This window comes from Phodopus roborovskii, unplaced genomic scaffold (genome assembly GCF_943737965.1).
Source record: "Phodopus roborovskii unplaced genomic scaffold, PHOROB, whole genome shotgun sequence".
In the NCBI taxonomy this organism is placed as follows: domain Eukaryota; kingdom Metazoa; phylum Chordata; class Mammalia; order Rodentia; family Cricetidae; genus Phodopus; species Phodopus roborovskii.
The window spans coordinates 31102518-31128810 of NW_026126447.1; the positions used below are offsets into that span (position 1 = coordinate 31102518).

General features: G+C 40.0%; 1 protein-coding gene across 3 annotated transcripts in view; it reads left to right on the top strand.

Annotated features, from left to right (window-relative positions):
* The first annotated feature begins 9828 nt into the window (after positions 1-9828).
* Positions 9829-26293, top strand: part of Atg4c (autophagy related 4C cysteine peptidase) — a 68558-nt gene continuing 52093 nt past the window's right edge. For 2 of the 3 annotated variants that reach the window (XM_051188220.1, XM_051188218.1), the window contains exon 1: positions 9829-9975. The gene's annotated coding sequence lies outside the window, so the exon portion shown is untranslated. Of the gene's footprint in view, positions 9976-14935; positions 14974-26293 lie in introns of those variants that run through there. The other variant, XM_051188219.1, reaches the window with a different exon arrangement.

The window sequence follows — 26293 nt, forward strand, 5'->3', positions numbered from 1 at the left end:
TTTATAAAGATTACCACACAGTCTTGTATACAGTGGAGATTAAAAACTGGATTTTTAAATTCTATTTTATGTGTATGAGTGTTTTGCCTGTATTCGAGTGCAGTACCCAAAGAGGCCTGAAGAAGGGATCTGATCCCCTGGGCCTGGAGGATTGTGAGCTGCGATGTGGGTCCTTTGTGAGAGCAGAAAGTGCTCTTAACAGAGTCATCTCTCCAGCACCTACAATCAAGTTTCATTCAGCTCTAGAGAAAAACGAAAGCATGCTACTTTTAGAAAAATGTATGGAACTTAGAGGTCACAGTGTTAAGAAAAATAAGTCAAACTCAGAAATATAAATATTTCATGTCTTCTGTCTTGTGTGGAGCCTAGATTAAAACATAGACAGAAGTAGAAAGGCCAGTGTTTGGGGTTTGAGAGGAGTGGGAGTGAGGAACAACGGAGAGTGAGTAAAAATGAAACAGATATTGTGTGTTTTCTCTCAGAAATCAAGATGTAAGATATATACACATATGACATGAAAGCAGAAGACGGACACCTTGGAGAGGGGGCCGAAGGGAGAGAGAGGACACAAGTAACACAGAGGAGTATGAGCAAAGTACAATATACATGTACAGAAATGAAAATTTCAAATTTCTACATGTCACATCCCTATCCAAAATGGTCAAGGGCACAGTTTTGTGCCAGTTATTAAAATAACAAAGCAATTATTTTGTATAGTAATTAAAAGGTAGTGACGGTTAAAGGAATTAAAAACCACACTGTCTGAAATAATATTTAAAGCTCTTTTAAATATTCAGTACAAATGGAAAGCCCTGTGATAAGTTGTTACATGAGCCTCATTAATAAATTAATAAATCTCTGAAACTCATCTTACATAAGCGTATGTGGATGTTCTTATGCCACTATCTGTCTCACTTAATTTAAATTTTTGAGAAAATTTATGTGTATGAGTACTTGCCTACATGTTTTTATGTGTGACATGTATGTTTGGTGCATGAAGAAGCCAGTGGAGGGTATCAGATCCCTAGGATCTAGAGATACACACTGTTGAGAGCTGCCATGTGAATGCGGAGAACTGAATCCAAGTCCTCCATAAGAACAACCAGCATTCTTAGCCATCTCCCTCTCCAGCCCATATCTATATATGTATGTTTATACTCATTCATTTCATTGGTTCTGTTCTTCTAGAGATCTCCAAGACATTGGACAAGATGCTCTTGGCTCTTTCTTTCTTCCTTTCTGTTTTTTGTTTGTTTTTGTTTTTGTTTTTGAGACAGGGTTTCTCTGTATTGCTTTGGAGCCTGTTCTGGAACTAGCTCTGTAGACCAGGCTGGCCTTGAACTCACAGAGATCTGCCTGCTTCTGACTCTAGAGTGCTAGGAGTAAAGGCATGGGCCCCCAATGCTCAGCCTCTTGGCTAATTTTTTAACCTACGAATACTTGCTATTTTCCACTTTTTGGCTATAGCCATTCCTGTGGAAGTGAAGTGATTTAAAAAGTCCTTTAAAGATTCTTTATGTATCAATTCATTTGAGGTACAATGTTCTATCAACCTTTTTCATACCTTCTATGTTTGGTTTCTATTAGGGCATCTTAATTGTACAAAATAATGATTTTCATTCATTCAATATGGCATCTAGGCAAATTTTATAACTTGGCTGCTGTGTTTAGCACCTTTTAAAAAATGTGGCATGTACCGCTGATGTTTACCAGCTTCCTTAGTTTATACACCTAAGGGTGATGTCATCAGATTATATTGTACTTCTGCTCTTAGTTTTTGAGAAAACTCTATACTGATCCAGTTAGTAGCTGATTTAAATTCCTTTTGAAAGTGCACACAATTTTATTTTCTCCCCTACATGTCATGACAAGCAAAGGAACACCAGCTGCTCCAGAGCCAGGGAACAGCAATAGACACTGCCACCCTCATGTCCTCTGATACTGTGATCAGCATTCAGGGAGATCTGTGATGAACTTCTAGCCTCCAGAACGGAGTAAATACATATTTTACCAACAACATATTTTTGTGAATGACAGTCATAATGAATAGAGTGAAATGGACTTTAAGTACAGGGTTTTGATTTCTATTTTATTGAAGCTAAGGAAGTTAATTTTTTAAATATGTATTGGTCATTTGTCCTCATTTTTGAGATACGTCTATTCAGTTCATTTGCCCATTTATTGATTGAATTATTTGTTCTTTTGGTGTTTAAAATCTTGAATTCTTTATATATTGGGACTAGTGATCTCCTACTGAAGGAAGAATTAAAGATTTTCTTCTATTTTGTATCTTGACTCGTCAGGCTGATAATTGTTTTCTTAAATGTGCATACATTTTAAATTTTGATCAAAATCACTTGTCATTTTTCTACTATTATTTCCTGAACTACTAGAGTCCCACTTGTATCTACATGGCTTTATTTGTGGGTCTTCCATTGTCTTGGTCTCTGGGAATGTTTTAAAGTCAATAACATGCTGTTTTTGTTACTGTGACTCTGTGAAATAATTTGAAATTTAGTATTGTGATGTCTCCAGCATCGGATATTTTTCCTCAAGATTGTTTTATTTGGGATCTTTGCATTTCCATGTCAATTTTAGGATTTGTTTCTAGTTTTGTAAAGAATATCAATGAGAGTATGAAGGGGATCATACTGAATCTGTAGATTGCGTTTAGCCAAATGGCCTTATTCACAATTTTAATTCTGTCTGTCCATGAACATGGGAGGTACTTTCATTTTGCAGTGTCTTCTTTAACTTCTTACTTCAGTATTGTAAAATTTTCATTATAGGGGCATTTACATTTTTTGTTAGATTTTATTTATTAGTTTGTGATATATGTGTGTAAGTCCATGCCAATCCACACACATGGAGGTCACAGGACAAGTTATGGATGTTAGTCTTAAGCTGATGCATTTTTATTCCTGAGGATTTTATTTTGTTCCTTGGGAGTTATTATGAATGGGAGTGTCTTTCTGATTTCTTTCTTAGCCTGCTCATTACTGCTGTATAAAACATCGACTCATTTTTGTATATCAACTTTGTACCCTTCTACGTTAACAAGTCATTACTAGATCTAGGAGCTTTCAGGTAGAATCTCCAGGGTTTTAGATATATGATCATACTGTCTACAGATAGGAATAGCTTGACTTCTTACTCTCTCTTGCCTTATTAGTTTGGCAGAGAACTCAAGCCCTGTGTTGATATGAGTGGAGAGATGGATGCCCTTATTTCATTCCCCATTTTAGAAGAAGCAATTAGTTTTTTCCTAGTTGGAATTCTGTTGGTGATACATTTGTTTTATGTAAGCTATCATGTCAAAGTTCTTTCTTTCTTTTTTTTGAATGCATACATATGTGTATACATGCTTGATGTGGAATGTCCTGTATGCTGAAAATATGTATTACCTTTTGTTTGGTTGATGAATAAAGCTTCTTTGGCCTATGGCAAGGCAGAATATAGTTAGGCAGGAAATTCAAGCAGAGATAAAGGGAGAAAGAAGTTGGAGCAGGGAGGAGAAGCCATGTAGCTGCCGAAAGAGTAATATGGCAGAGCATTTCTGGTATGTCACTGCCATGTGGCAATACTTAGATTAACAGAAATGGATTAATTTAAATGTAAGAACTGGCTAGTAATAAGCCTGGGCCATTGGCCAAATATTCTCAATTAATATTAAGCCTCTGGGTGGGTATTTGGGAACTGGTGGGCAGGAGAGAAATGCCCAGTTACACATATTCACTTCTAAGTGTGAGAGTGCATGTGCCCATGTGTCCCCACATATGTGAAAGCCTAAATTTGACATCTAGAGTTTTCTCCATAGCTCTCCATTTTATTTATTTTGGCAGCATCATTCACTGAACCCAGAGCTTTCTAGGAGCCAGTTTGACCTGGGGATCCTCATGAAAGCCAGGATTTCATGTGGCTACCACACCTAGCCAGCTTTTTTTTTTTTCTCTGCTGATCCAAACTCCAGTCTTCATGCTGGCACTTGACCCACTTAGCCATCCCTCAACCCTAGTTTTGGTTTCTTGAGGGCTTTTATCATGAAGATTTTTCTGAACTTTGTCAAATACCTTTTCTGCATCGACTGAGACGATCACATTGTTTGTCCTTAGTTCTACGTGTGTGCTCTATCACAGTTACTGATCTGCATGTGTTAAACAGTCCTTGCATCCCTGGGATAAAACTGGCTTAATCATGCTGTACATTTCTTCATTGTATTATTGAGTTTGGTTTGTGTTTTGTTGACAATTTATGTTCATTAGGAAAATTAATGTATAGTTTTTTGCTTGTTTTGTTTTCTTCTCTCTGATTTTGGTAGCAAGGTAATATGGGTTTCATAGAAGCAATTTGGAAGCATTTATTTCCTTTCTATTGATTTTTTAGGGAGGGATGGTTTAATGGACATTGGAGTAGATCCTTAAAGGTATGGTAGAACACAACAAATCTGTTGATCTTGGGCTGTCTCGATGACTCAACAGGTAAGAGAGCTTGTTGCCAAGCCTGAAGCATTGAGCTTGCACCAGAACCACATGGTACAAGGAGGGGATTGACTCTTTTCAAGTCAAACCTTGACCTTCACATGCACAGTGGGGGCACGTCGTCGACCATGTATGTAAACACACACACACACACACACACACACACACACACACACACACACACACACGTAAAGAAAAGATATTTTAAAATCCATTTGCTCTTGCAGGTTTTGTTTGTGGAGTTTTTGTTACTGCTTCAATCTTACTATAGATCTAAGCCCTATTCTTTAATTGTATGGATTTATGTCTTTCATTCTGAGCTCCTCATATTCTAAAATAACTAAATCCCCCTTTCATAAATGTTATGCTCTTTTTGTCCCTACTTTATTTATTTCAACCCTTCCTTTTATCATTTCCCCCTATTTTTGTATCTGCCTTATTATCAGGATTTTAGAACATTGAAGTGTGACACAAAATTATTTATTTGAGACCTCCTTGATATTGTTGTTTGTTTTTAGAAAAGGTGTCCTTATGGAGCCCAGGCTGGCCCCACAGTCATGTGCCTTCTGTTTTAGTCTTCCAGGTCCTGGAATTACAGGCATGTACCACCTTCCATCCCTGGTTCATGATTTCAGAAATAGGAATAGCCCTAAAACTTCTTAGAATGCCTTATCTATGTCTCAGGGACTTTGCCACATAACCTTTATTTGACTCTAAGAATTTCCCATTGTCCTCATTGATTTATCCAAAGACCTACCAATCATTAAAAAGTGAACTGTCCCATCTCCATGTGTTCATATATTTTCTGTAGTTTCGCAAACTATCAATTTCCTAGTTTTATTCAAATATGATCTGATAAAATACAAGAAATTAGTTGATTTTAAATAAAAAAGGCTTAAAGTGTGGTTTATTTTGGATCTGGTGGGAAGAACCTGCATTTTGTAGATGTTAGAATATTTTTTGTGTCTGTGTGCATTTATGTGGAGATCAGAGATCAACATTGTATCTTTTTTTTCTCAATTGCTCAACACCTTAGTTTTTGATATAGAAGGCTATTTCTGAACTTATTGCTCTGTAATTCATCGAGGTTTTCTGACCATGAGTTCTAAGGAGCTAGCTAGCTATCTGCTCCAGCACAGTAGTAGACATTCACTGCCATTTTGACTTTTGTGTGGGTGGTGGGGACTGAACTCACACAGCAGGTACTTTACCAAATGAGCAACCCTAACTCCATTAACTTTCTCTTTCCTGGTTATTAACTATGGTGTTCTGTATATAAACTTTCTGTATATAAACATTATTTTTTTTAAAAAAAAATGGGCATTAGAAATAACCTATATTAACCAGGAGTGTTGGCACACACCTTTAATCCAAGCATTTAAGAGGCAGAAACAGGCAGATTTCTGTGAGTATTGGATCAGCCATGGCTACACATTAAGACCCTGTCTCAAACAAATAAACAAATAGACAAACCAATGCAACAACATCATCCCCCAAAACAAAACCAAAAAAACCAGTGTTACATTAAACTTGGACTTGGTAACATAGGCCTGTATTACCAGTTACTTTGGATGCTGAGGTGGGGAGATCACAAGCAACAGGCCTGCCTGGGCTACAGAGTAAATTCAAGGCCTCAGGAACTTAGCAGGACCTATATAAAAAATAAAGCAAAATAAAATGGGCATCTAGGTATATTGCTCAAATGAAACACCTTACATCAAAACTATTCAGAGGCAAGAGTTCAAAATCATTCTCTGCCACTTTGCAACATGGAGACAATTCTGGGCTACAAGAAACTCTGTTCCAAAACAAAATAACAACAACAAACCCTCAAATTAACAGAAGGAGTTAACAGTATGAATGAGAAGGATGCCGTGGGCATCTGGCATCACTGCACATGAAGAAACTCTGAGAACTAGTTGCTTGGTACAAAGTATATAGTGTTTGGAGTCTGAGGGACAGAGATGTTCAAAAGACAGTTCTTGCCTTTTAGAAGGTAGATCAGCTAATAAAGAGTTACAACTTAACAAATGTCTAAGTGATTATTTGGTCATGGTTATATACCACCCCCCTTTTTAAAAGTTTCTAAAAGCTGAAGCTCTCATCTCTGTCCTTTCCCCTTGAAATCTCTCTTAATTATCTCCTAATTATCAAACTACCCCTGCTTCAGGAACAGCTATTAGTGCTTTGTCCCTTATCTGTTGAACTGAGGTGAGCAGTCTGTCCTGTTTTAACTCTTGTCTATATGACAACTGGCTAAAGCAGCAAACAAAGACATTTATAGGAGTCTTCTGCTGAATGCTACAGCTCTAAGAAGCAGTCTGTTACATAATTCATGTCCTTTCTAACCGCTCCTCTGTGTTCATTTACACAACTGATCATTGAAATTGCTTTAGAAACGTGTCTCCCAGAAATACAGCATATTTAAAAAGCTTCCTTATTATCACTGTGAAATGGATGCAACTTAGTGTTTATTTACAGCAAACATCTAGAAATCTCACTTCTCCTAACTATAGTTCATTAACATTCCCATCAAATCACTACTGGAAATGTTCTCTCCCACTGCAATCCCAGTTTGGTGCATGAGTATGGAAAGCAGCAGACTATTTTCCATGATCATAGATTTTAAATATTTACTTGCTTGTACTGCATAATTTAGCACACTGGAGTTGGAAAGCAGTTTATATGGCAGCTGATTCCATGCCAGTGTTAGAGAATATAAAGTCCCTCTGTGACTCCTATATGAAATTGTAAAAGTGAAAGGTGTTCTCGTTTCCTTTTCTAACCAATTCAAAGTTTGCTTTACTGTAAGTCTACAGAAAGCCTATGCTTGCAGTATACACATAACATTGCATAATTTTGTATACAAAATATAGTTATATAGTTATCATACAAACCCAAGCATTGATTCTAATGGCTTGTTAATATAGTATACCAAAAATTAAAATACAATCATTCTGGTAATGCGAATGAGATGGCTAATCTTGGTGGTCCTTTGACTACATCTGGAATTAATTCAGACTAAGGCTACTGGGCTGTCTAGTGAGAATTTTCTTAATCAGATTATTTGAACTAGGAAGACTCACTGTACAACTGGACTACAATTTCTGGTGGCAGACCAGATAAAAAGACACGGAAGAAAGAAACTGCTTCATGCCCTCTTGGCCCTACTTTCACTGGTAAGTTCATTAACTTTGTTGCTGCCAGTACTAAATCCAACTTCTTTGGGATTCAAACGATTACATTCCTCCAGGAATCTTTCAGGATTCCAGTGTCAGATTGGGATTGCTGAGACCTTCAACCTTGCCGCAGACCTTTCAGTGGGCAACAGGTCTGTGGGGAGACCAAGACTCGGATGAACAGGTCAGGAGTGGCTTCGGCTTGACAGACAGACACAAACACACTCGAGGAGGTTTGCAACTGCTGCGATTTTTACTTCAGAGCATCGGGTTTTTATGCAGAAATTTCAAGGAACAGATCTTCGGCCACAGTTTAAAATTTACAGACATACTATAGAAATGTCAGCAATTATTTTGGAGCATGAGATCATAAATACATCTCATGTTTATTTTGGCCTGCTTGTGGTCAGCTTACCAGGGATTTGATTTACTGAGTTTAGAGAATAATCATTGTCTTTGGTCAGTAAACTTTTAACAGCATTGATAAGAACTCTTGTACTGTTTTATTGATTTAGGGGCCCTAAAAACTCAGTAGTAAGTCCCACAACAGCTTTGCTGTGGGCGGGCTAATTAGGCAGGGTCATCTTGTGGGCAAATTCCTATAGCTTTAGGTATGTTAATTTATTAGGACTTGGGTTGACAACTGAAGTCTCCACTGGCTCCCTGGGATTTGTAGCTGAGGGCTGGTCTATATCTCTTTCTGTCCCTGAAACTATATCTAAGTGTTTTCTGGGCTTCTCTGAATTAACAGTGGAGCTATAGGCCAAAGCACCCATAATCAAAAGCATTAAGGCTATCATAGCACAACAAACACCTAGTACCCGTTCCAGACTGTCAGATGGGAAATCACCTGCAGGGTCCTGAACCACTTTTCCCCAGGAGGTGTAACCAGGTGTGGTGCGAACCTCTGGACAGGTAGCCATTGAGATTTCTCTCAGCCATTGCTACACTGTCTCCACTTGGGGCTGGTGTGGCACAACCTCATGGATTTAACAACTAGAGTCTCTGCCTTTCAAGTGTGAGACAGCCATTGTTGGACTACCTGGACTACATTCCGTCTAATATATTTATTCTATCCAGTCTGCTCCTTTACAGAACCTTCACACAAGTCCTTATAGAAGCTATAGAAAGGCTCGGGACAGCTTGTGAGATAGTGCTACCTCTCCTAAATCATCAGAAGTGCTACCTCTCCTAAATCATCAGAAAGGGTTCTGCACTTCAAAATATGACACAAACTATCCAAGTGAGAAGGGAGTGGATACTTTGTTATCTATGCTAACTTGTCTTGCCATACCCCTCCACTGATTATTTGGCTGTCCCATGTGAATGGTGAATAAATCACTCCAATAACTCTAGGTAACTGTTTTCATGAGAATACCATTTAAAATAAGTTTTCCAGTGTCATACTACAGGTCTTATTCCAACACTAAGGGTTTGAGAAAAAGATCACAAGTTCGGGCCAGCCTGGCTGAATTGTGATCACCTGCCTTAAAACAAAACACCACCGACTTCTAATCGCAGAACGCACTTAAAATCAGAAGAACATATTTTGTATTTCAGAAGGCTTTCATTTTCTCGCATTTTAAGGGCCGGGTAACAAAGACTGCTGTCTTTTTTTTTTCCTCCTTCCTCCTTCTAGTTTCTACTCGTATTTCTTATGCATTGTTCCAACAGTCTGTGTTACCGAAAACGATGTATTAGCAGAATTACGTTTTGTCATTATTTAGTATTTCTCTTCACATTTCTTAAAAGGTAGGTTCTGAATTTCATTCCTTGGCAAGAACCCGAATATGTAAACTGAATGCACACGTCCCTAGAAGCTCCACCAGGATGTAATCAGCACCCCTAACCACAGTTTGCCTTGGTGGAGAGAGTCAGTATTTTTAGCTCAGAAGGTTTAGTCATAAGGACCCAGAGCTCTATGAATGCTGGATCTTGTAGTCCGGAGGCCGCAGACGCTCACGCTGCGTGGCAGCTGGTAGTTTAAATATAGTAGTTACAGCTAGGGGGACAGCTCTAAACCCTAACACGGGGCTGCCGCTCACAGATGCACGACTTCTGGGTTCTTTGCTAGCAGCTGCCCGGGCGTTTTAGGCCCGGCACAAGCCTCCAGCAGGATCGCGGCCTGCGGAGGCATCGGCGTCCCGTGCTACGGTGGCCGCCCAGGGCCCTGTCCCGTACGTCCCGCGGTCGTACGCGCTGCTTGGCGCCGCTGCTGGAGCCGGAGCGTGTCCTGGTGTGGGGACTCCTGCGCGGCTGTACAGTTATCCAGTCCTGTGTCGCCGAGGGGTCGACTTGAGGCTGGCGGAGTGGAGAAGGTTGGAGCTTGTTATTTGTAGTCTTCGAATGGCTGGTTTTTGCAGGGCCCTGCCTTTGGTGCAGACCCTGGCCAACCGTCTGGGTTCCTGGAGGGTGTTGGAGCTTCTTTCGATTCTTCTTCCTCGTGCGGGTCGTCTTCCAATTCTCCCTCGCCCTTTGAACTGTAAGCCTTCCAGAGGCCAGCTGTTCTGTCATTCTTGACCAGACCAGAAGCGGTTTTATCCCTAGCTGCCTCATCCCATTGATCCTTCCTTGTGCTACTGGTCTCACCGCTCCAGTTTCTAGACAAAACAAAACAAAAAGTGTGTGTGGGAAATGTTAGCTCTCAACCTGTCCATCTGTAGTTCCATTAACGCTATGGGGGTGTTTGCAACGCCAGTCTGTACCACTCTACCCTGGTTATACGAACAATGCTGACTTCACTAGTTTGGCTTTTGCTCGCCCTCACACACCCAAGCACATCGGAGGGCTTTTGAAGTTGGAAACTCAGATTACCATCCTCTATGCGATCAGCATGACTTTGCTTGAGTTTATGTTGCTCGGAGTTTCTTACATTTTTGTTTTTTATCGATTACTTTCCCACATGGAGTTGAGTGCTGCCTTGGCGTTAAGAACATGTCACCTTATGGCTTTTTAGTATTTGAATTACTTAAGTGGGGGATTTTCTTCTGTTTGTTTACCTTTTCTGACCTGACATTCCCGTGGGATTTTGGGTTGATTTTGTGTCAGCTGATAGCAGATAGACATAAAGAAGTGATCTTTCCTGCCTGCTGCTTGTGATTTGTAATTAGATTATGAGTCTTTGGAAGTACCCAGAGGGGTTGGAAAGGCTTTGAAATGTACAGTCTCTGTGTTTTCTGAGTTTCAAATTGTAAAGCCCAAACAGAGAGATTCCTAATTAGCCCAGTGTCTGTAGCTAATTGACTGGTTCACCTGCCATAAGAATTTGAGAACTGAAGTTAAAAAATGGGCAGCGTGAGAGATTGCGCAATTTAGTAAAAAAGAGGCCACTTGATTGATGCTGTTTCTATACAATGGGATGGGCGCATATATATTTAAAAAGAGTGTTTTTTTAATTTCTTTGTGTGTTTCTCTACACATGTTGGTTCACCTTGTGTGTGCCTGGTACCCCTTGAAGTCAGAAGAGGGTGTCAGATCCCCTGGAACTGGAGTTACAGATGCTGAGGAGCCACCATGTGGGTGCTGGGAATCTAACTGAGGTCCTCTACAAGAATAGCCAGTCCTCTTAACCAGTGAGCCAGCTCTCCAGCCTGGATGCAAATATACTGAAACATGTTTTGAAGCTTTGTTCTGGGTAGTCTGACAGCTTTGCTCAACATTTTGTATTTCTGTTTGCTAAAGATTTACAGGTAGATATTTTGTCTCTTGTTTCCTGGGAACTCTGCAATTTAAGTGACTTTTGTGGCTTGACTTCTAATTATAGTGTTTCTGATAGGTTTCTTTCTTTTTAAAAAATATTCTCACCATGCAGGTTGGGCTGGCTCCATCACTGTCTTCCCATCTCAGGGTCCAGAGTGTTGGGTTTACAGGTGTGTGTCCAGTGTCATTTTTCTTTAAGTGATACAGTCTATACTGTCAATAAAATTAAAATATATCCTTCCAGGTTTGGAATATCCCTAATTAATCTGAACTGTTTTCAGCTATGTTTAAGATTATAAGCATATGGTATTTTAGAATTGGTGTATGCTTGTAATTCCAGTGCCCAGGACAGTATAACAGGAGGAGTTCTATGGGTTTGAGGCCAGGCTAGGATACAAAAGTTTGCTCTAGGTCAGTTTGGGCCATAGAGTGAGACTATCTCAAAAACATAACAAAACAAACAATAAACTCTAAACCACTCAACTAAAGAAAAAAATGACCTATTCAAACAAACAAAACCCAACACTTTTATTTTCAGAATTATTCATGGAATAATTTTTTTTGGAAAAAGGTTAGAAGTTATAATAACTACACATTTTTAAATATATTTTCCTGAGAGTTTGAGTTTCAAGTTGACTTTTTCTTGAGATTTTAGTCATTCACTATGCATTTATTGGATTCTTACTATTTAGCAAAATCATAATATTTATTGATCAGAACATCCTGTGTCCATAACTCATCTCTGTACTATACAATTTCAAAACATTGTTTCCACATTATATGAACTCAGTGAACTATTATTATTGATGTTTTGCAAATGAAGAAGCTAAAACTGTAAGAGTTTAAGTCCAGTTCTTTTTGATCCTTCCCTAATGCACTAAAGAGGCAAAAGTTGTTCTTTATCTTGGAATGCATAAAATTCAGTAAATATGTGTAAAACAGCCATTTTATATCTGTCCTTCTCTCTATTTATCCATCTGTTTTATATCTATTCATTTATATTTATCATCTATCAGCTATCTTTATTTCCATGTGCCTACTTTATACGTATTTATCATCTACCTATCATTTATCACCCCTTGATGAGATTTCATCTGTATGTTAAATAGTGTGTAGGGGTTTTGTTAAGTAAAAATTGTGAGGGAAGCAATTCCAGGTAAAAACACAAAGTGAACATATTCCTGCAGCTGAATCATGGAGGCTAGAGATTAGAAAGACACTTGTGGACTGTTCTGTGTTGTCAGTTGTCACACACTTAGCAGGGATACAATGCCTGCATTTGAAGAAAAACCAAACAAAAACCAAAAACAAATAAACAAACAAACACAACTTGAGTGAACTGATGGCCAGAGTTCAGACCTAAGTGACAAGTTGGGTATATTCTGAGTAATTACTCTGAGAGTGAAAGGAATTTGAGAGCAGTTAGTGAAGGAGCCCTTGGGAGGTATTTGCCATTGAGTTGTGGGAATGGGCTAGAGACCAGGGAAATAGCCTAGAGACCAGGATGGCTAGTTGTCAGGTGTGAAGGAAGCAGAACAGGTAGGTGACTTGTATGTAGATTCACCTGTTTTTGTTTTTAATCAAATCATAGGATTTAAAAAACTTTCAAATTTCACTATTGTTTTATGAGTTACTGTCAGTTAAACAGGCCAAGATTGTCAACTATATGATGTGTTTCAGTTTCAGAGCTACAAAATTCTGGTGCCAGAATTTATGTCATTAGGCACTCTTTATGTTGGCAATTGAACCTTATAACTACTTTATTTTTACTTTTAGGACTATTTATGAATCCATTTGTAGTGTTTACCTCACATATAACTTTTTATTTGTTAACTAGGGATTCATCTAGGTCACAGATATAAAGCAGTGAGTGTTCTAGTTAGGGTGATGAAACACCACTACCAAAAGCAATTTTGGAGGAAAGGGTTTATTTGGCTTACACTTCCACATCACTGTTCATCACTGAAGGAAGTCAGGGCAAGGACACAAGCAGGGCAGGAACCTAACTAAAGTCAGGAGCTGACGCACAGGCCATGTAGGAGAGCTGCTTACTGGCTTGCTCATCACACCCTGCTCTTATAGAACCCAGGACCACCAGCCCAAGGATGCCACCACCCACAAAGGGCTGCCCCCCCCCCCATTGATCACTAATTAAGAAATGACCTAAAAAAAAAAAAAAAAAAAAAAAAAAAGAAAGAAAGAAAGAAAGAAATGACCTACAGCTGGATCTTATGGAGGCTTTTTCAATCAAGATTACCTCCTTTTGGATAACTGTAGCTTGTGTCAAATTGTCATGAAACTAGCCAGCACAGTGAGTAAAATAATCTATCACAATAGAATTTTCTGTGTAATGGAGAAGGCAGTATACACCAGATAGTCAAATTTGAAATTACAGCTATGTCAAATGCTGCTACCAAAGGACTTGGTGCTATTTTTTTCTGAGGAAGTGATGCGGACCGGAAGATTGGAGATGGGAGAGCCCAGTAAGGAGGGTTAGAATAGCCTACACATGGGATGAGACTGTCTGGAGGAGGTAGCAGTAAAGGCAGAAGAGGATGGATGTGAGAGGTGAGGGAGAAGATGTCACTGACTACCCTAGGTAGTTATAAGACCTTTGTCTTATAACTGGATGGGTTGTGGTACATTCCTTGAGATAGAGAACATTGAAAGATCAGATTTCCAGGGCTAAACCTTTTTTTATTTTTATTTTTAATTTAATATTGATCCCAGTTCCCCCTCCCTCTTTCCCTTCCTCCCTCCCTCTCTCCATCTTTTCCTCTCTCCCCCCTCACATGCACCCCGACCACCCATCCCTCCCATCCCTCGCATCCCCCCCACTCCACATGTAGGGTGATGCCATCCAGGAGGGGTCATCTAAATCTGTCAAGTCATTTGAAGTAGGGACTAGCAGGGCTAAACCTTTTTATTAATATTTTTATTGTGGCAGTGATTGTAAAGATTACTTTTTATTATTGATTTATTAATTTATATTAAAATATAGAAGTTATATTTTTTTCTTATGTGTCAATACGTGTGTGTGTGTGTGTGTGTGTGTGTGTGTGTGTGTATGTGTTTATTTAAGACAGTGTGTCACTATGTACTCAGGCTTGGTACTCACTATGTAGACCATAATGATCTCAAACCCATCGACATCCTCCTGTCTCTGCTTCCTGATTGTATTATATTTGAATAATAGAATGTTACTAAGATTCTTTGGGTAGGATTTTGTCCTTGAATGCAGAGGGGTGGGGCTGTCAGTGAAAGCACCTGGAAATGTGTTGGCATCTGCTTTGAATCTACATGTGACGTATATTAAAACCATGTACAATAGTATAACTAAGTGTGGTGGTCAGAATGAAAATGATCCCAATAGTCTCATAGAAAGTGGCATCATTAGGACATGTGGCCTTGTTAGAGTATCTGCGGCTGTGTTGGAGGAAGTGTGTCATTGGGGGTGGGTTTTGAAAGGCTTCAAATGCTCAAGCCAGGCTCAGTGTTTCTCTCTCTGCCTGTTGCCTGCAGATCCAAATGTAGGACTTACAGCTACTTCTCCAGAATCATTTCTGCCTGCATGCCACCATGCTTCCTGCTGTGATAATGGACTAAACCTCTGTAGTGTAAGCCAGCCCCAATTAAATGTTTCCCTTTATAAAAGTTGCCATGGTCATGGTGTCTCTTCATAGCAATAAAACCCGAAGACACTGAATGATACCTTGTTAAATAACATTTTAGTTTTTTTTTGCCTTGAGATTTGGCAGTAAATAGGGCATCTGGCTAAATTCTAACTTTACTTACTTGGTTCATATGTAAATACAAATGTACAAAGAGGAATACAGACATTCTGTTTTTCTTCTGCATCTCTCAACTGTGTGATTTTTGTTTTTTGGATGGATACCAAGTCAGTACAGTCAGTTTGTACAGTGATAATTGCATGGAGCATATGACAAAGTATGTGGACTTTGGAGTGAGGATATCTGAGTTCAGGGCCTCTTGTTACTTACTAGGGTACAGACATACAGAGTTTCGAAAAACAGCTTGGACATTGAGGATAGGAGACTTGGCCTTATCCTTGTTGCAAGGGTTAGAAGAGACAGTGTGTGTTCACAGGCTCACCAGCGTCCCTCCTTGGTGCAGAGCCCTAGTGATTATAGTTAGGATGCTCTGAGGTCATCTGACTTGGGTTGCAGTTGTATTGTTTGATCGTTGTATTTGGCTTTGGAGAAAATATTATCTAACTTAGCTCTTAGTAGTCATTGTGGTCCTGCGATGAGTTAGCATGGAGTTCACAGGCAAATCTGTGAGGCTCCAGGCGTATTAGAGCACACATAGGACTGGCTTGTGATTAACTTACCGTTTGTTAGAATTACTGCTTTTTTTAGTTAATCTTAGCAAACTCTGGAATGTTGTGTTCCTGTTATTCCTGTTACGGGTAGAGGAGGAAGTAGTTAAAGCTGCTCTAGGGTCAACTCAATTTCCACATTTCCTTCCAGCCCAAACTTAGATTGCTATCTGTTAACACTAGCCGTATTTGAACTTCTGTTTGCTACTGTGGATGTGCTTTCTGTATTTAAACTCACATAGACACTTTTTTCTTACTGAGCTATTTGAAAGTAAGATGAAGCCATTATGACACATCATGCCTAAGTACTTCCTCATGTGGATTTTAATAGTTACATCATTTTCCTACAGCTATGCCACCATTAGTATACCATAGTACTTTAATCTTAGTGTTATCTTTCCTGTCATCCATTTTCAGAACCCAGATTTCCCCAAACATGCCAACAGTATTAGCATAGCTGAAAAATTAGTAAATCTAGCCAGGTGGTAGTGGCGGCACATACCTTTAATCCTAGCACCCGGTAGGTAGAGACCTCCAAAGGCCTCTGTGAGTCAGAGGCCAGACTGGTCTACAGAGTGAGTTCCAGGATAGCCAGCAGCCAGAGTGAACCAGAGAAACCCTTGTTTTGAAAAACAAACAGACAAACAAAAAACTTAATCTAGTCATAGATCATAGAATATACCGAGTTGTCATATTCCTGTTTTCTTTCCTCTTTTTTTTTTTTTTTTTAATCTTTTTCTTTCACAGTGCTGGAACTTAAATCTAGGGCATTGGGCCTTATGCATGCTAGGAGGCTGCTCTGCCACTGAGCTACACCCCACCCCCTCTGTTTTCTTGTGCAGAGAATATCTTCTTTCCTCCCCTCTCCCTCCTTCCTTTCTGTCCTTATCTTTAAGACAACCGAGATATATATGTACAAACCAATGCTTTTGTAGACTACCTCACAAACTTGATGTGTCTGATCATCTCTCAGTTGGTTTCAGGGTATCCTGGTTAGTTTTGTTGTCACCTGGAAAGAGGGAGCCTCAGTTGAGGAATTGCCTTCATCAGATTGGCCTTTGGGCATGTGTGGGTACTTTCTTGATTGATGACTGATATGGGAGGGCCCAGCCCACTGGGCAGTGCTACCCTTGGGCAGGTAGTTGTGTGTTGTATAGACAAGCAAACTTAGCAAGCCAGGGGAAACAAACCAGTAAGCAGTGTTCCTTCATGGTCCCTGCTTTAGTTCCTACCTCCAGGTTCCTGCCTGTAGCTCCTGCCTTGACTTCCCTTGATAATGGATTGTGACCTGGGAACTATAAGATGATATAAGCCCTTTCCTCCCCCTGGATTGCTTTTGGTCAATGCTTATTACAGCAACAGAGAAGCTAAGCAAGGCACAGAGTGAACAGTTTTGATTCTTAAGTGATGAAACATCAACTTTTCACTTTGTCCTAGTAGAGTGCTGTGACAGCTTGCCCTGTCATTGAAGATATTAATCAGTTCTGTACATTCTAAAATACCTTTCCTGTTTGCATTTAATAATTACTCCATGTGGTGATTCTTTGAAATCATGTGGCTATTCTATTTTCCAGCAGGTTTAGTAGCCATTCACAATTCTTGCCTGAGTCAATTTATTTTTTAAAGATTTATTTATTATATATACAGTGTTCAGCATGAATGCCTACAGGCCAGAAGAGGGCACCATATCTTATTACAGATGGTTGTGAACCACCATGTGGTTGCTGGGAATTGAACTCAGAACCTCTGGAAGAACAACAGTAAGTACTCTTAACCACTGAGCCATCTCTCCAGCCCCTGAGTCAGTCTTTGTACTGCTGTTTGTCTCTGCAATTTCTCATTTCTGTCAATCCTTTTCATTCTCTGGCATCTTCTCAAAGGAGCCATTTCCCCATCCTGGTGGCAATCTGTCTTTCCCTGACTGTCCTTTAGCTTGTAATCTTCAGCCACAGCAATCTGTTTTGTTTGTTTGTTTGTTTTTCAAGACATGGCTTCTCTGTGCTGGCTGTCCTGGAATTCACTCTATAGACCAGACTGGCCTTGAACTCATAGAGATCTGCCTGCCTCTTCTTCCTGAGTGCTGGGATTAAAGGCATGCACCACTACCGTCCAGCCATGTTTTTCTTTTTATTTCTCAGTACTATGAACTCTTAACATTTTTCTTTTTGTTGTGTGCTATAATATTCTATCATCATTCTTTTTTTTAAAAACGATTTACTTACTTTTTAAATTTTATGTGTATGAGTGTTTTGCTTATATGCATGTCTTTGTACTATGTGCAAGCAGTGTCCTCCAGAGCCAGAGGAGAGTATCAGGTGCAGTATCAGGTTTAACTCCTGACACTGGAATCACAGATGGCTGTGAGCCACCATGTGGGTGATGGGAATCCAACCTGGGTCCTCTGAAAAAGCAACAGTGCTCCTAACCACTGAGCCATCTCTCCAGCCCCATTGTCTTTTGTTTTGTTTTGTTCTAATGATAAATTATCTCAGATTTGGTCAGTGTCAGTCTCCAAGCTTGTTACTGTTTCCTTTGGATATTTCTACTTCAGTTGTTGAGCATTTTCCTACACTTTGGTACTGTTGTGCCCAAACTATGAGCCTCAGATTCATCAAGAGACCCAATCCAATGCAAAAATCAAAGAGTCTTTAATTAATTCACAAGTTAACTGTATTAACTCCGATCCTCTGTCTGTCTGACAAAGTGGGTGGAGTGAAAACTCGAAGGGACTATGAGGCAGGGAATATATTGGGGTAAAGCAAGGGGAGTGTCCACAACAGTCTCAGGATTGGCGCACTTCCAGGCTTTGGCGACCTGTCCTGTGTTGATTGGTTAACTTTACCTGTAGGAATGGTTGCCTAGAGGCCCTCCCAGAGCCGTTGCTATGCTCTGCATTCGAGAACCCGCCAGCTAATTTCTGATTGGTTCCTTGCCACATGGAGGCTATCTGGCATCTTAGTGACTAGAGCAAGGTCGGAAGCTCAGCACCTGTTGCTGAGTAAGAGGCCTATATCTCCCTGGGTCTTTTCTGCAGCCTGTTGTGGCTACCAAAGCACGTGGCTAGATGAGGGTCTGGTCCCTTCAGTACCATAAGACGTCCTGTGCTCATCTGGTACAGTCACTGCTGAAGATCTGGAACCAGCCATTTAGCCATAAAGTCCTGGCTTATTTACTGTGTGATGATACTTAGAAACCAAGATATGGGCATTGAATATGCTACTTAGTATTTTTATTTTTCAATATTTTAAATAGGTCCTACATAGCCACCTATGTTTACTTAAAAAAAAAAAAAAAAAGAAAGAAACCACTAGTTCTTAGAATACCTTCTGTTCAAGTTCAGCATTGAAGGGTTCTCTTCTCCATTTCTCTATTTTATTTTTAGCTATAGGGAGAATTGGGGTTCTCAACCATATCAACTTATCTACTTATCCATTCATTCTCTCCTGTAACTCACATAAGGTTTTAAGATGACTAGCTCATTATTGTGCTTAACAACAAATCTACCAGATAAAGATTACTTTGCCATTTTATGGTCTTAGGCTATATTTCACTAAAGGTATTGTGTTCAAAGTTACTTGAAATACTTTTTTTCCCCGCGTGGTTATATTATCAACTTAAAATTGGTATCTAGTAAACTACTTTTTAATAGATTATAAAAGCAGTCATCTATGAAACGACTATAGTAGACATTACAATGTAAACCTTATCATAATAGTTACAGAGAACTCAGGGTCTATTATATGTACTGAAGAATGTGTAGTTTACAGGTTTTTTTTTTTTTTTTAAACTTTTGTAAGGATTAAAACTTGTGGGTGTATTTCCCAATTGCTGTAATATTATTTAAAATGAAGAATGACTAAAGCAAAACAAAACAATAAGAAAAAACCCCCAAACAATTTCTGTTTGTAAGCCAAAGTAATTGTGTTTGTGGATATTGTAAACAGTGCTCTTCTTTGGAGTGATGACATAATTCAGGCATTACTCTTTTAACAATAGACACAATTGTTCAGGATACTAACACATTTCTGAGTGTTCTTTTTAGTGTTTTCCTGCATTATGTTCAGAATAGAAAGATACATTTGTATGTCCTTGGTCTTTGTATCTGAATAGTACAGTTGTAACTGTGTTTGCCTATTTCTCTCCTGTCACACTTTGTACTCCTGTTGTGACCATTCACTGTTGTGCCATTATCATATAAGGTAGATGAAGGTAGGAACTGAGTTTCATGGCTTGATTTATCCCTCTTAGTGTCTTGCTTCTCAAATATTTGGGGAATAAGCATGACATTTTGTGTTTAAATGCTTACTGGTGAGGTTTTTTGTGGCAAAAATGACCAATGAAAGTTAACTTGGGAAAGAGTTTAACTACTTTTGATACAAATTTCAAACTCACTGTCTTACTTCGTTTAAAAAGTTTCTTCTGTCTCTGTCTCTCCTTTTCTTTTTTATGTGGATGGGTGTTTTGCCTGTTTATATGTCTATGCACTACATGCATGCCTGGTGCCTGTGACGGCCAGACTGTGGTGTTGGCTTCCTGGGATTAGAGTTACAGATGGCTGTGAGCTGCCTGCTGTGTGGGTCCTGGGAACCACCTGGGTCCTCTGCAAGAGCAGCCAGTGCTCTTCACCATTGAGCAGTATCCCCAGCCCCTCACTAGATTTTATTTTAAATTTAGCTTCTCCATTTGGTTTCCTTGTTTCTGTTGATGTGGCCATAGTCGTCCTAGATGTCACATTTCAAACCTCTGAGTTATTTAGGGCTATCATGTGTGATATACCTGTATGACACATTCTTGCCTTGCTGCCAATGGTACTGTTTGAGCTTCCTGTGGGTACCCTCTTTCTCATCACTTACTAGTACTGTGATTAAGTCTTCTTTATCGCTCATCTGCAGTCTTCTGATCTATTAACGGGATTGATGCTAGTCCATACAGAAAAGAGACTGTTGGAGGGTTTTAAGATATCAGCTTGGGTGTGGAGGCCTACACTGTTAATCGTAGCACTCAGGAGGCAGAGGTAGGTGTGGGTCTTGTGAGTTTGAGGCCACCTTGGTCTGCATAACAAACCAGTTCCAGGGCAGCCAGGATTACATAGAGAGATCCTGTCTCAAAACAAAACAAAACACACAAACAATCAAAACCCAAAATACCACCACCACCACCAAAAATCCCAAACCAAACAAAAACAAAACCAACGCAAAGCACACACACACACACACACACACACACACACACACACACCCCAGTTGGGATTTCAAATTGAAGAAGAGTTAGTTTCTAAGGACCCATGCACAGCTGGTTATTGGAAATCATAGGGAGGAATCTTGGTTCCGTATTACAGGGTTTCTGGAGATTGAACATAGGTTCTTATACTTGTCAGTCTTTATGGATGGAGCCATCTTCTTAGCCCACCATATACCATCTTTCCAGGAAATGGAGTTGTTAAACATGAGCAAATATCCTGAAGTTAACATGGATTCTGCATAACAGTTCACAGAAGAATGAACAGTTTAAAACATTATTAGTTTTTTAAAGTTATAACTGTATTTTGGGTTTAGCACAGTACTGACACATTAGCACAGAACTAATACATTTTTTTCCTGGAAGTGTCCAGCCAGAGGCTGAGGAAGCGTGCTTGGCAAGAGTGTTGCAAAGGAGGCCTCATTACTGCGGGTTAAGGTTGGGTTCTTGATTAGGATAATGATTTGCTATGGGTGGGTGTGAACCAGAATGCAGATTGGGGTTTTAGCAATTTGAATGGGATCTATTTAAAGCCTTTTATACTTCCACATTTTCTTCTACTCATCCTCTCTGCCAAGCATTGTTGATTGCAATGTATCATACAAGGCCAGTGATCAAGAGCTACTCATTTTAATGCTGTCTAATTATTAGATGTTCTATAAGTTCCTTTTCAGTCTGGAGATCTAAGTAAGCTTTAGTTCTTACAATGTTAATTTTATGTATAGACTCAATATTTAACAGCTCAACACATTTCATTTAAAAGTATGAAATCTCTAAATATTTGTAGTTAACTTGAATTGATCAGAAGTTACTGAGATCCTAACATAACATTTGTTTATCAAAATACTATCTCTAGTACTAAATACTAGAGATAAAGTCAAGATAATACAGTCTAATACCACATGCATGCATCTGTATAGAAGCCAGAAGAGGGTGTTGGATTCCTTGGAACTTGAGTTACAGATGGTTTGGAACTGCCCATGTGGGTGCTGGGAGCTGAACTCAGGTACTCTGCAAGAGCATCAGGTGCTCTTAACCAAGGAGCCATCTCTTCAGCCTCCTCATTAACAATTCTTACAACAATCTTCAGGTAAACCATGAAATTCATTTAAACCCTTGTGTCCTATGGAGGGTAGTTATGATAATGATTTGCACGGCCTGTGAGATGTAATGTACAGTGTGACACAAGTGTGTGCTTGGACCACAAGACAGGTGTGTCTGCTAGGTACTTAGATTCCTCTCTACCATTTGGTTATAAGATAATATTTGAGTATTCCAGTTCCTTTAGGTCATCATTATGAAACAACTGTTTTTTAAGTGGAGAATGTTATCCCGAGGAGCCCTCAAACTATTTACTAGATATATTCTTAAGGCAAATTATTAAGCCATTCTTTTTGCTATTGGTCCTTCATTGTTTTCTAACCTTGTTCTGAAACCACATGTTCCTCCCTGGCTTGTGTTGTTGTTTGTGTTTGGAATTTGCTTTTATTTGTGTTAGTGCCATGGGCTTGTCCATGAGTTCTAAGGGGAGACAGCTGGTATAACTGTGAGCACCCCTGCCTCTTTTATGCTGAGTGCTGGATTCCTGGGTGTCATTTAAGGGGGATTTGCATTTTCTAGAGTATAAGCTTAGTGCACAAAAGTAAACGAGTGGCAAGTGTAGGAGGGGATAGAAGTGGGTACAATGTATAAATGAAGAACTGAGATGGAGAGGTATTAGGAAGCAGAGAAGATAGCTGATTAGAGATGGATATTCATTAATAAAAATATAGACATGTAAGGGCTGAAGAGATGGCTCAAGAGTTAAGACCATACGCTGATCTTTCAGAGGACCCAAGTTTGGGACCCACAACCTATACTGGATAGTTCACAATTGCCTGAAACTCCAGCTGCAGGGGGATCTGATACCTGTGGCCTCCACAGGCTCCTGCACTTAGTGTGTGCATACTCTCCCATCCCATGTATGATAATTAAAATAATAAAAACGTCTTTTAAAAATGAAAGCATACAAAGGGCAGTAATGATGAAAAACTTAGAGTAGACTTTACTATTTATTTTATTTAATGAATGGTGTAGCAAAAAGCACATAATAATTCAAAATGAGAGCTGGTGAGGAGGGTCAGTGGGTAAAGGCACTTGCTGTGGAACCCTCATCTGAGTTGGACCCCAAGACCCACAGTAGAACTGACTCCCGGAAGTGGTCCTGTTAACACCCCCACTTGCTCTATAGCGTAGGCTCATCCCCTCGCCTTCCCCTCTCTTCTCAGCCTCTCTCCTTTTCTTCATGCCTCCTCCTTTCCCCCACAGTACTAATACATACAGTTTAAGAATTCTGAAGCAACTTTTGTATTGCACTTTGCCACAGAATACCAGTTGGGGAAGGAATGCAGGCATCTGTACACTGTGACAAAGATGTATTTTCTTCAGTCATTCCCCAGGGCTCTCTGTCTGCTGCTTTCTGGCTTTAAATCCCCAGTGGGTAAAATATTCCATCTATCGCTAGATGGTAGAGTCTGATTACCTTCACCTGATCTTCAAGGACCTTGGTTTGAACACCCCTTTTACTTATTAGTTTATAATTTATCAACTATCCAATTCATAGTTACGGACAGGAAATGACTCCAAAGATGACCATTCTCCTGAAGAACTTTGCTTACTCATCACTCTGCATATCATTAACAGTAAAGTTTAAATGTCATCTCCATCTGTGGATGAACTTTCTCATCAGGGTCGCCAGCTCACATGGCAACTTCTTATTAATTATGAAAGCTGGGCCTTAGCTTAAGTCTGTTCTTAACTAGTTCTTATAAGTTAAACTAACAATCCCCTGTGTGCACTGCTCATGCTGCTGCTTCTGCCTCTGGCTGGCGACTCCGCCTTTCTTCTTCCCAGAGTTCTCTCTGCCCTGAAGTCCTGCCTATACTTCCTGCCTAGCTATTGGCTGTTCATCTTTTTTTTTTTTTAATAATTTATTTTATTTCATGTACATTGGTATTTTGTTTGTATGTGTGTCTGTGTGTGGGTGTCAGGTCCCCTGGAACTGAAGTTACAGAGAGTTGTGAGCTGCCAAGTGGGTGCTGAGAATTGCACCCAGGCTCTCTGGAAGAGCAGTTAGTGCTCTTAACCACTGAGCCATCTCTCCAGCTCTACGGGTCATCTTTTTATTACACCAATCACAGCATCATGTTCTCACATGGTGTACAAGAATAGTTCCCAGTATCACTCCCTTAGTCTGTATTTATTGAAGTACAGTTGGAGTTACCACCTTTTTCATGTGATTATCCTCTAATTAAGAATGGAATTGTCACTGAATATGGTGGCACGTTTTTCATCCCAGTACTGGGGAGCAGAGACAGGTACATCTCTGTGAGCTTGAGGACAGCCAGGCTAAATAGAGATACTCTGCCCCTCCCCTACCCCCCCAAAACCCCAAACAACAAAAGGATTTGTCAGAATGTAAATAATGAATAGACATATGAGGGTGATAGTTAATCAGTTGTAGTAGGCATTAAAGATGACTATTTGAAAAAGGATTTACTGATGTCCATAAAAAAGAACGAAATATGGACACCTTCTAAGAAGAAACCTGGCAGTTGTGAGGTTTGCTATTTTAATGTTTTTCCAGGCTGAGTTTGTATTGAATAAAATCAGTCTGACCACAGGGCCAGTCAGGCCAGGCATTTTAGATATAGAGGGACTGAACACACTGGAAACAGCTCACCTACACCTTCTAGGCTAATGGAATGAGTCTCGTCCTCTTTAAATCAAGGGTTCCTAAGTAGTTCAGTACAGCAGGTTTTCTTGGACCACTAGCCCCCAAACCATGACACAGAGGCTTCTTTTAATCTGTTTCTCTTCATCTACATTTTGCCTCAGGGCTTTTTACCTTTCTTCTGTTTGTCCTACTTTCCTGCTTCCTCTTGTCTGTCTGGTGGCTGCCTGGCTGGCTGGCCCCAGGTGTCCCCTTCTCTTTCTCCCTCATTCTCTCTAGAGCCTAGATTCCTCCTCCTCCTTATTCTCTCTGCCTACCAGCCCTGTCTGTCCCTCTACTGCCTAGGTATTGGCTATTTAGATTTTTATTAGACCAATCATGTACCTTGGGCAGGCAAGGTAAAACAGCAACACATCTTTCCATAATGAAACAAATGTAACTCCTCTTTACATAGTTAAACAAATGCAACACATGTTTGCATAGTTAAACAAATATTCTGCAACATGTCTATTATGAATAAAGCTGCTACGAATATAGTTGAGCAAGTGTCTTGTGGTATGATTGGGTATCCTTTGGGTATATGACCAAGAGTGGTTCTGAAGTAGACCAATTCCCAGTTTTCTGAGAAACCTAGTCAGGTTCTTTTTGAAGTAGATGTCTACCATATATTGAACTTGAGTTCTCTACATCCTCTTGGCAGGGATGGGTGAGACAGTATGAGTTTGGAAGTGGTGTGATCATGTCTAACCCCAGTTCTTTGTCCAAATTCACCCATGACTAGAGAAAGCGGGGACAAGTTTGGTGAAGTCTCTCTGCGACACTGGTGGGAAGGGCCGAGCAAACAGGAGCTATTAAGTACTTCCCATTGTGTCCCCAATTGAAGTCCTAGAGTTTGGAAACACTTTGCCACGGTTGTTTGATCACAGCCTTCCATTACTGCTGTTTGACCTCCTCACAGTGGCTTCCCTTTAAACTACTCGCTGCCAGCTGCTCAGGCTGCAGCCTGGGGGGATTCTGTTCCTCCAGACAACGGTTCTTTTGCTGCCCCTAAAGGCAGCTTTAAATAACTCGCTATGGTTCTATTAAAACTCAAGATTCAAAAACTAGGGTGAAAATCTGTGAGCTCAGAGAGTTAGAGTAGGAATCTAGGCTCTAGAAAGAATGAGGGAGAAAGAGAAGAAAATGCCTGGGGCCAGCCAGCCAGGCAGCCACGAGACTGACACAGAGGAAGCAGGAAAGTAGGACATACAGAAAAAAGGTAAAAATCCCTGAGGCAAAATGTAGATGAAGAGAAGCATATTAATCCAAGGTATAATATTATCTGTCTGTCTGTCTGTCTGTCTGTCTGTCTGTCTATCTATCTCTTATAATATATAGTGGGACAAGTCTAAACCAAGATTGAGCATTCAGAACTAATAAGCAGTCTGTGTGTCATGATCTGGGTGGGGGCTGGTATTTGAGAAAGCCTGCTGCATTTGGCACCCAATGTGGGGTGCTGTTTGTGGTTGGAATTTTTATTTGGGAGCCGGTTGGTGGCCCAAAGAAAAATTCCAGCTGCAGTCGAGGCTGGCCTTTAACTGATAGCCCAGCTGGCTCTTTCTGTCTCAACCTCCAGAGAGGTGAAAGCTATAGGTGTATGTACTTTGTC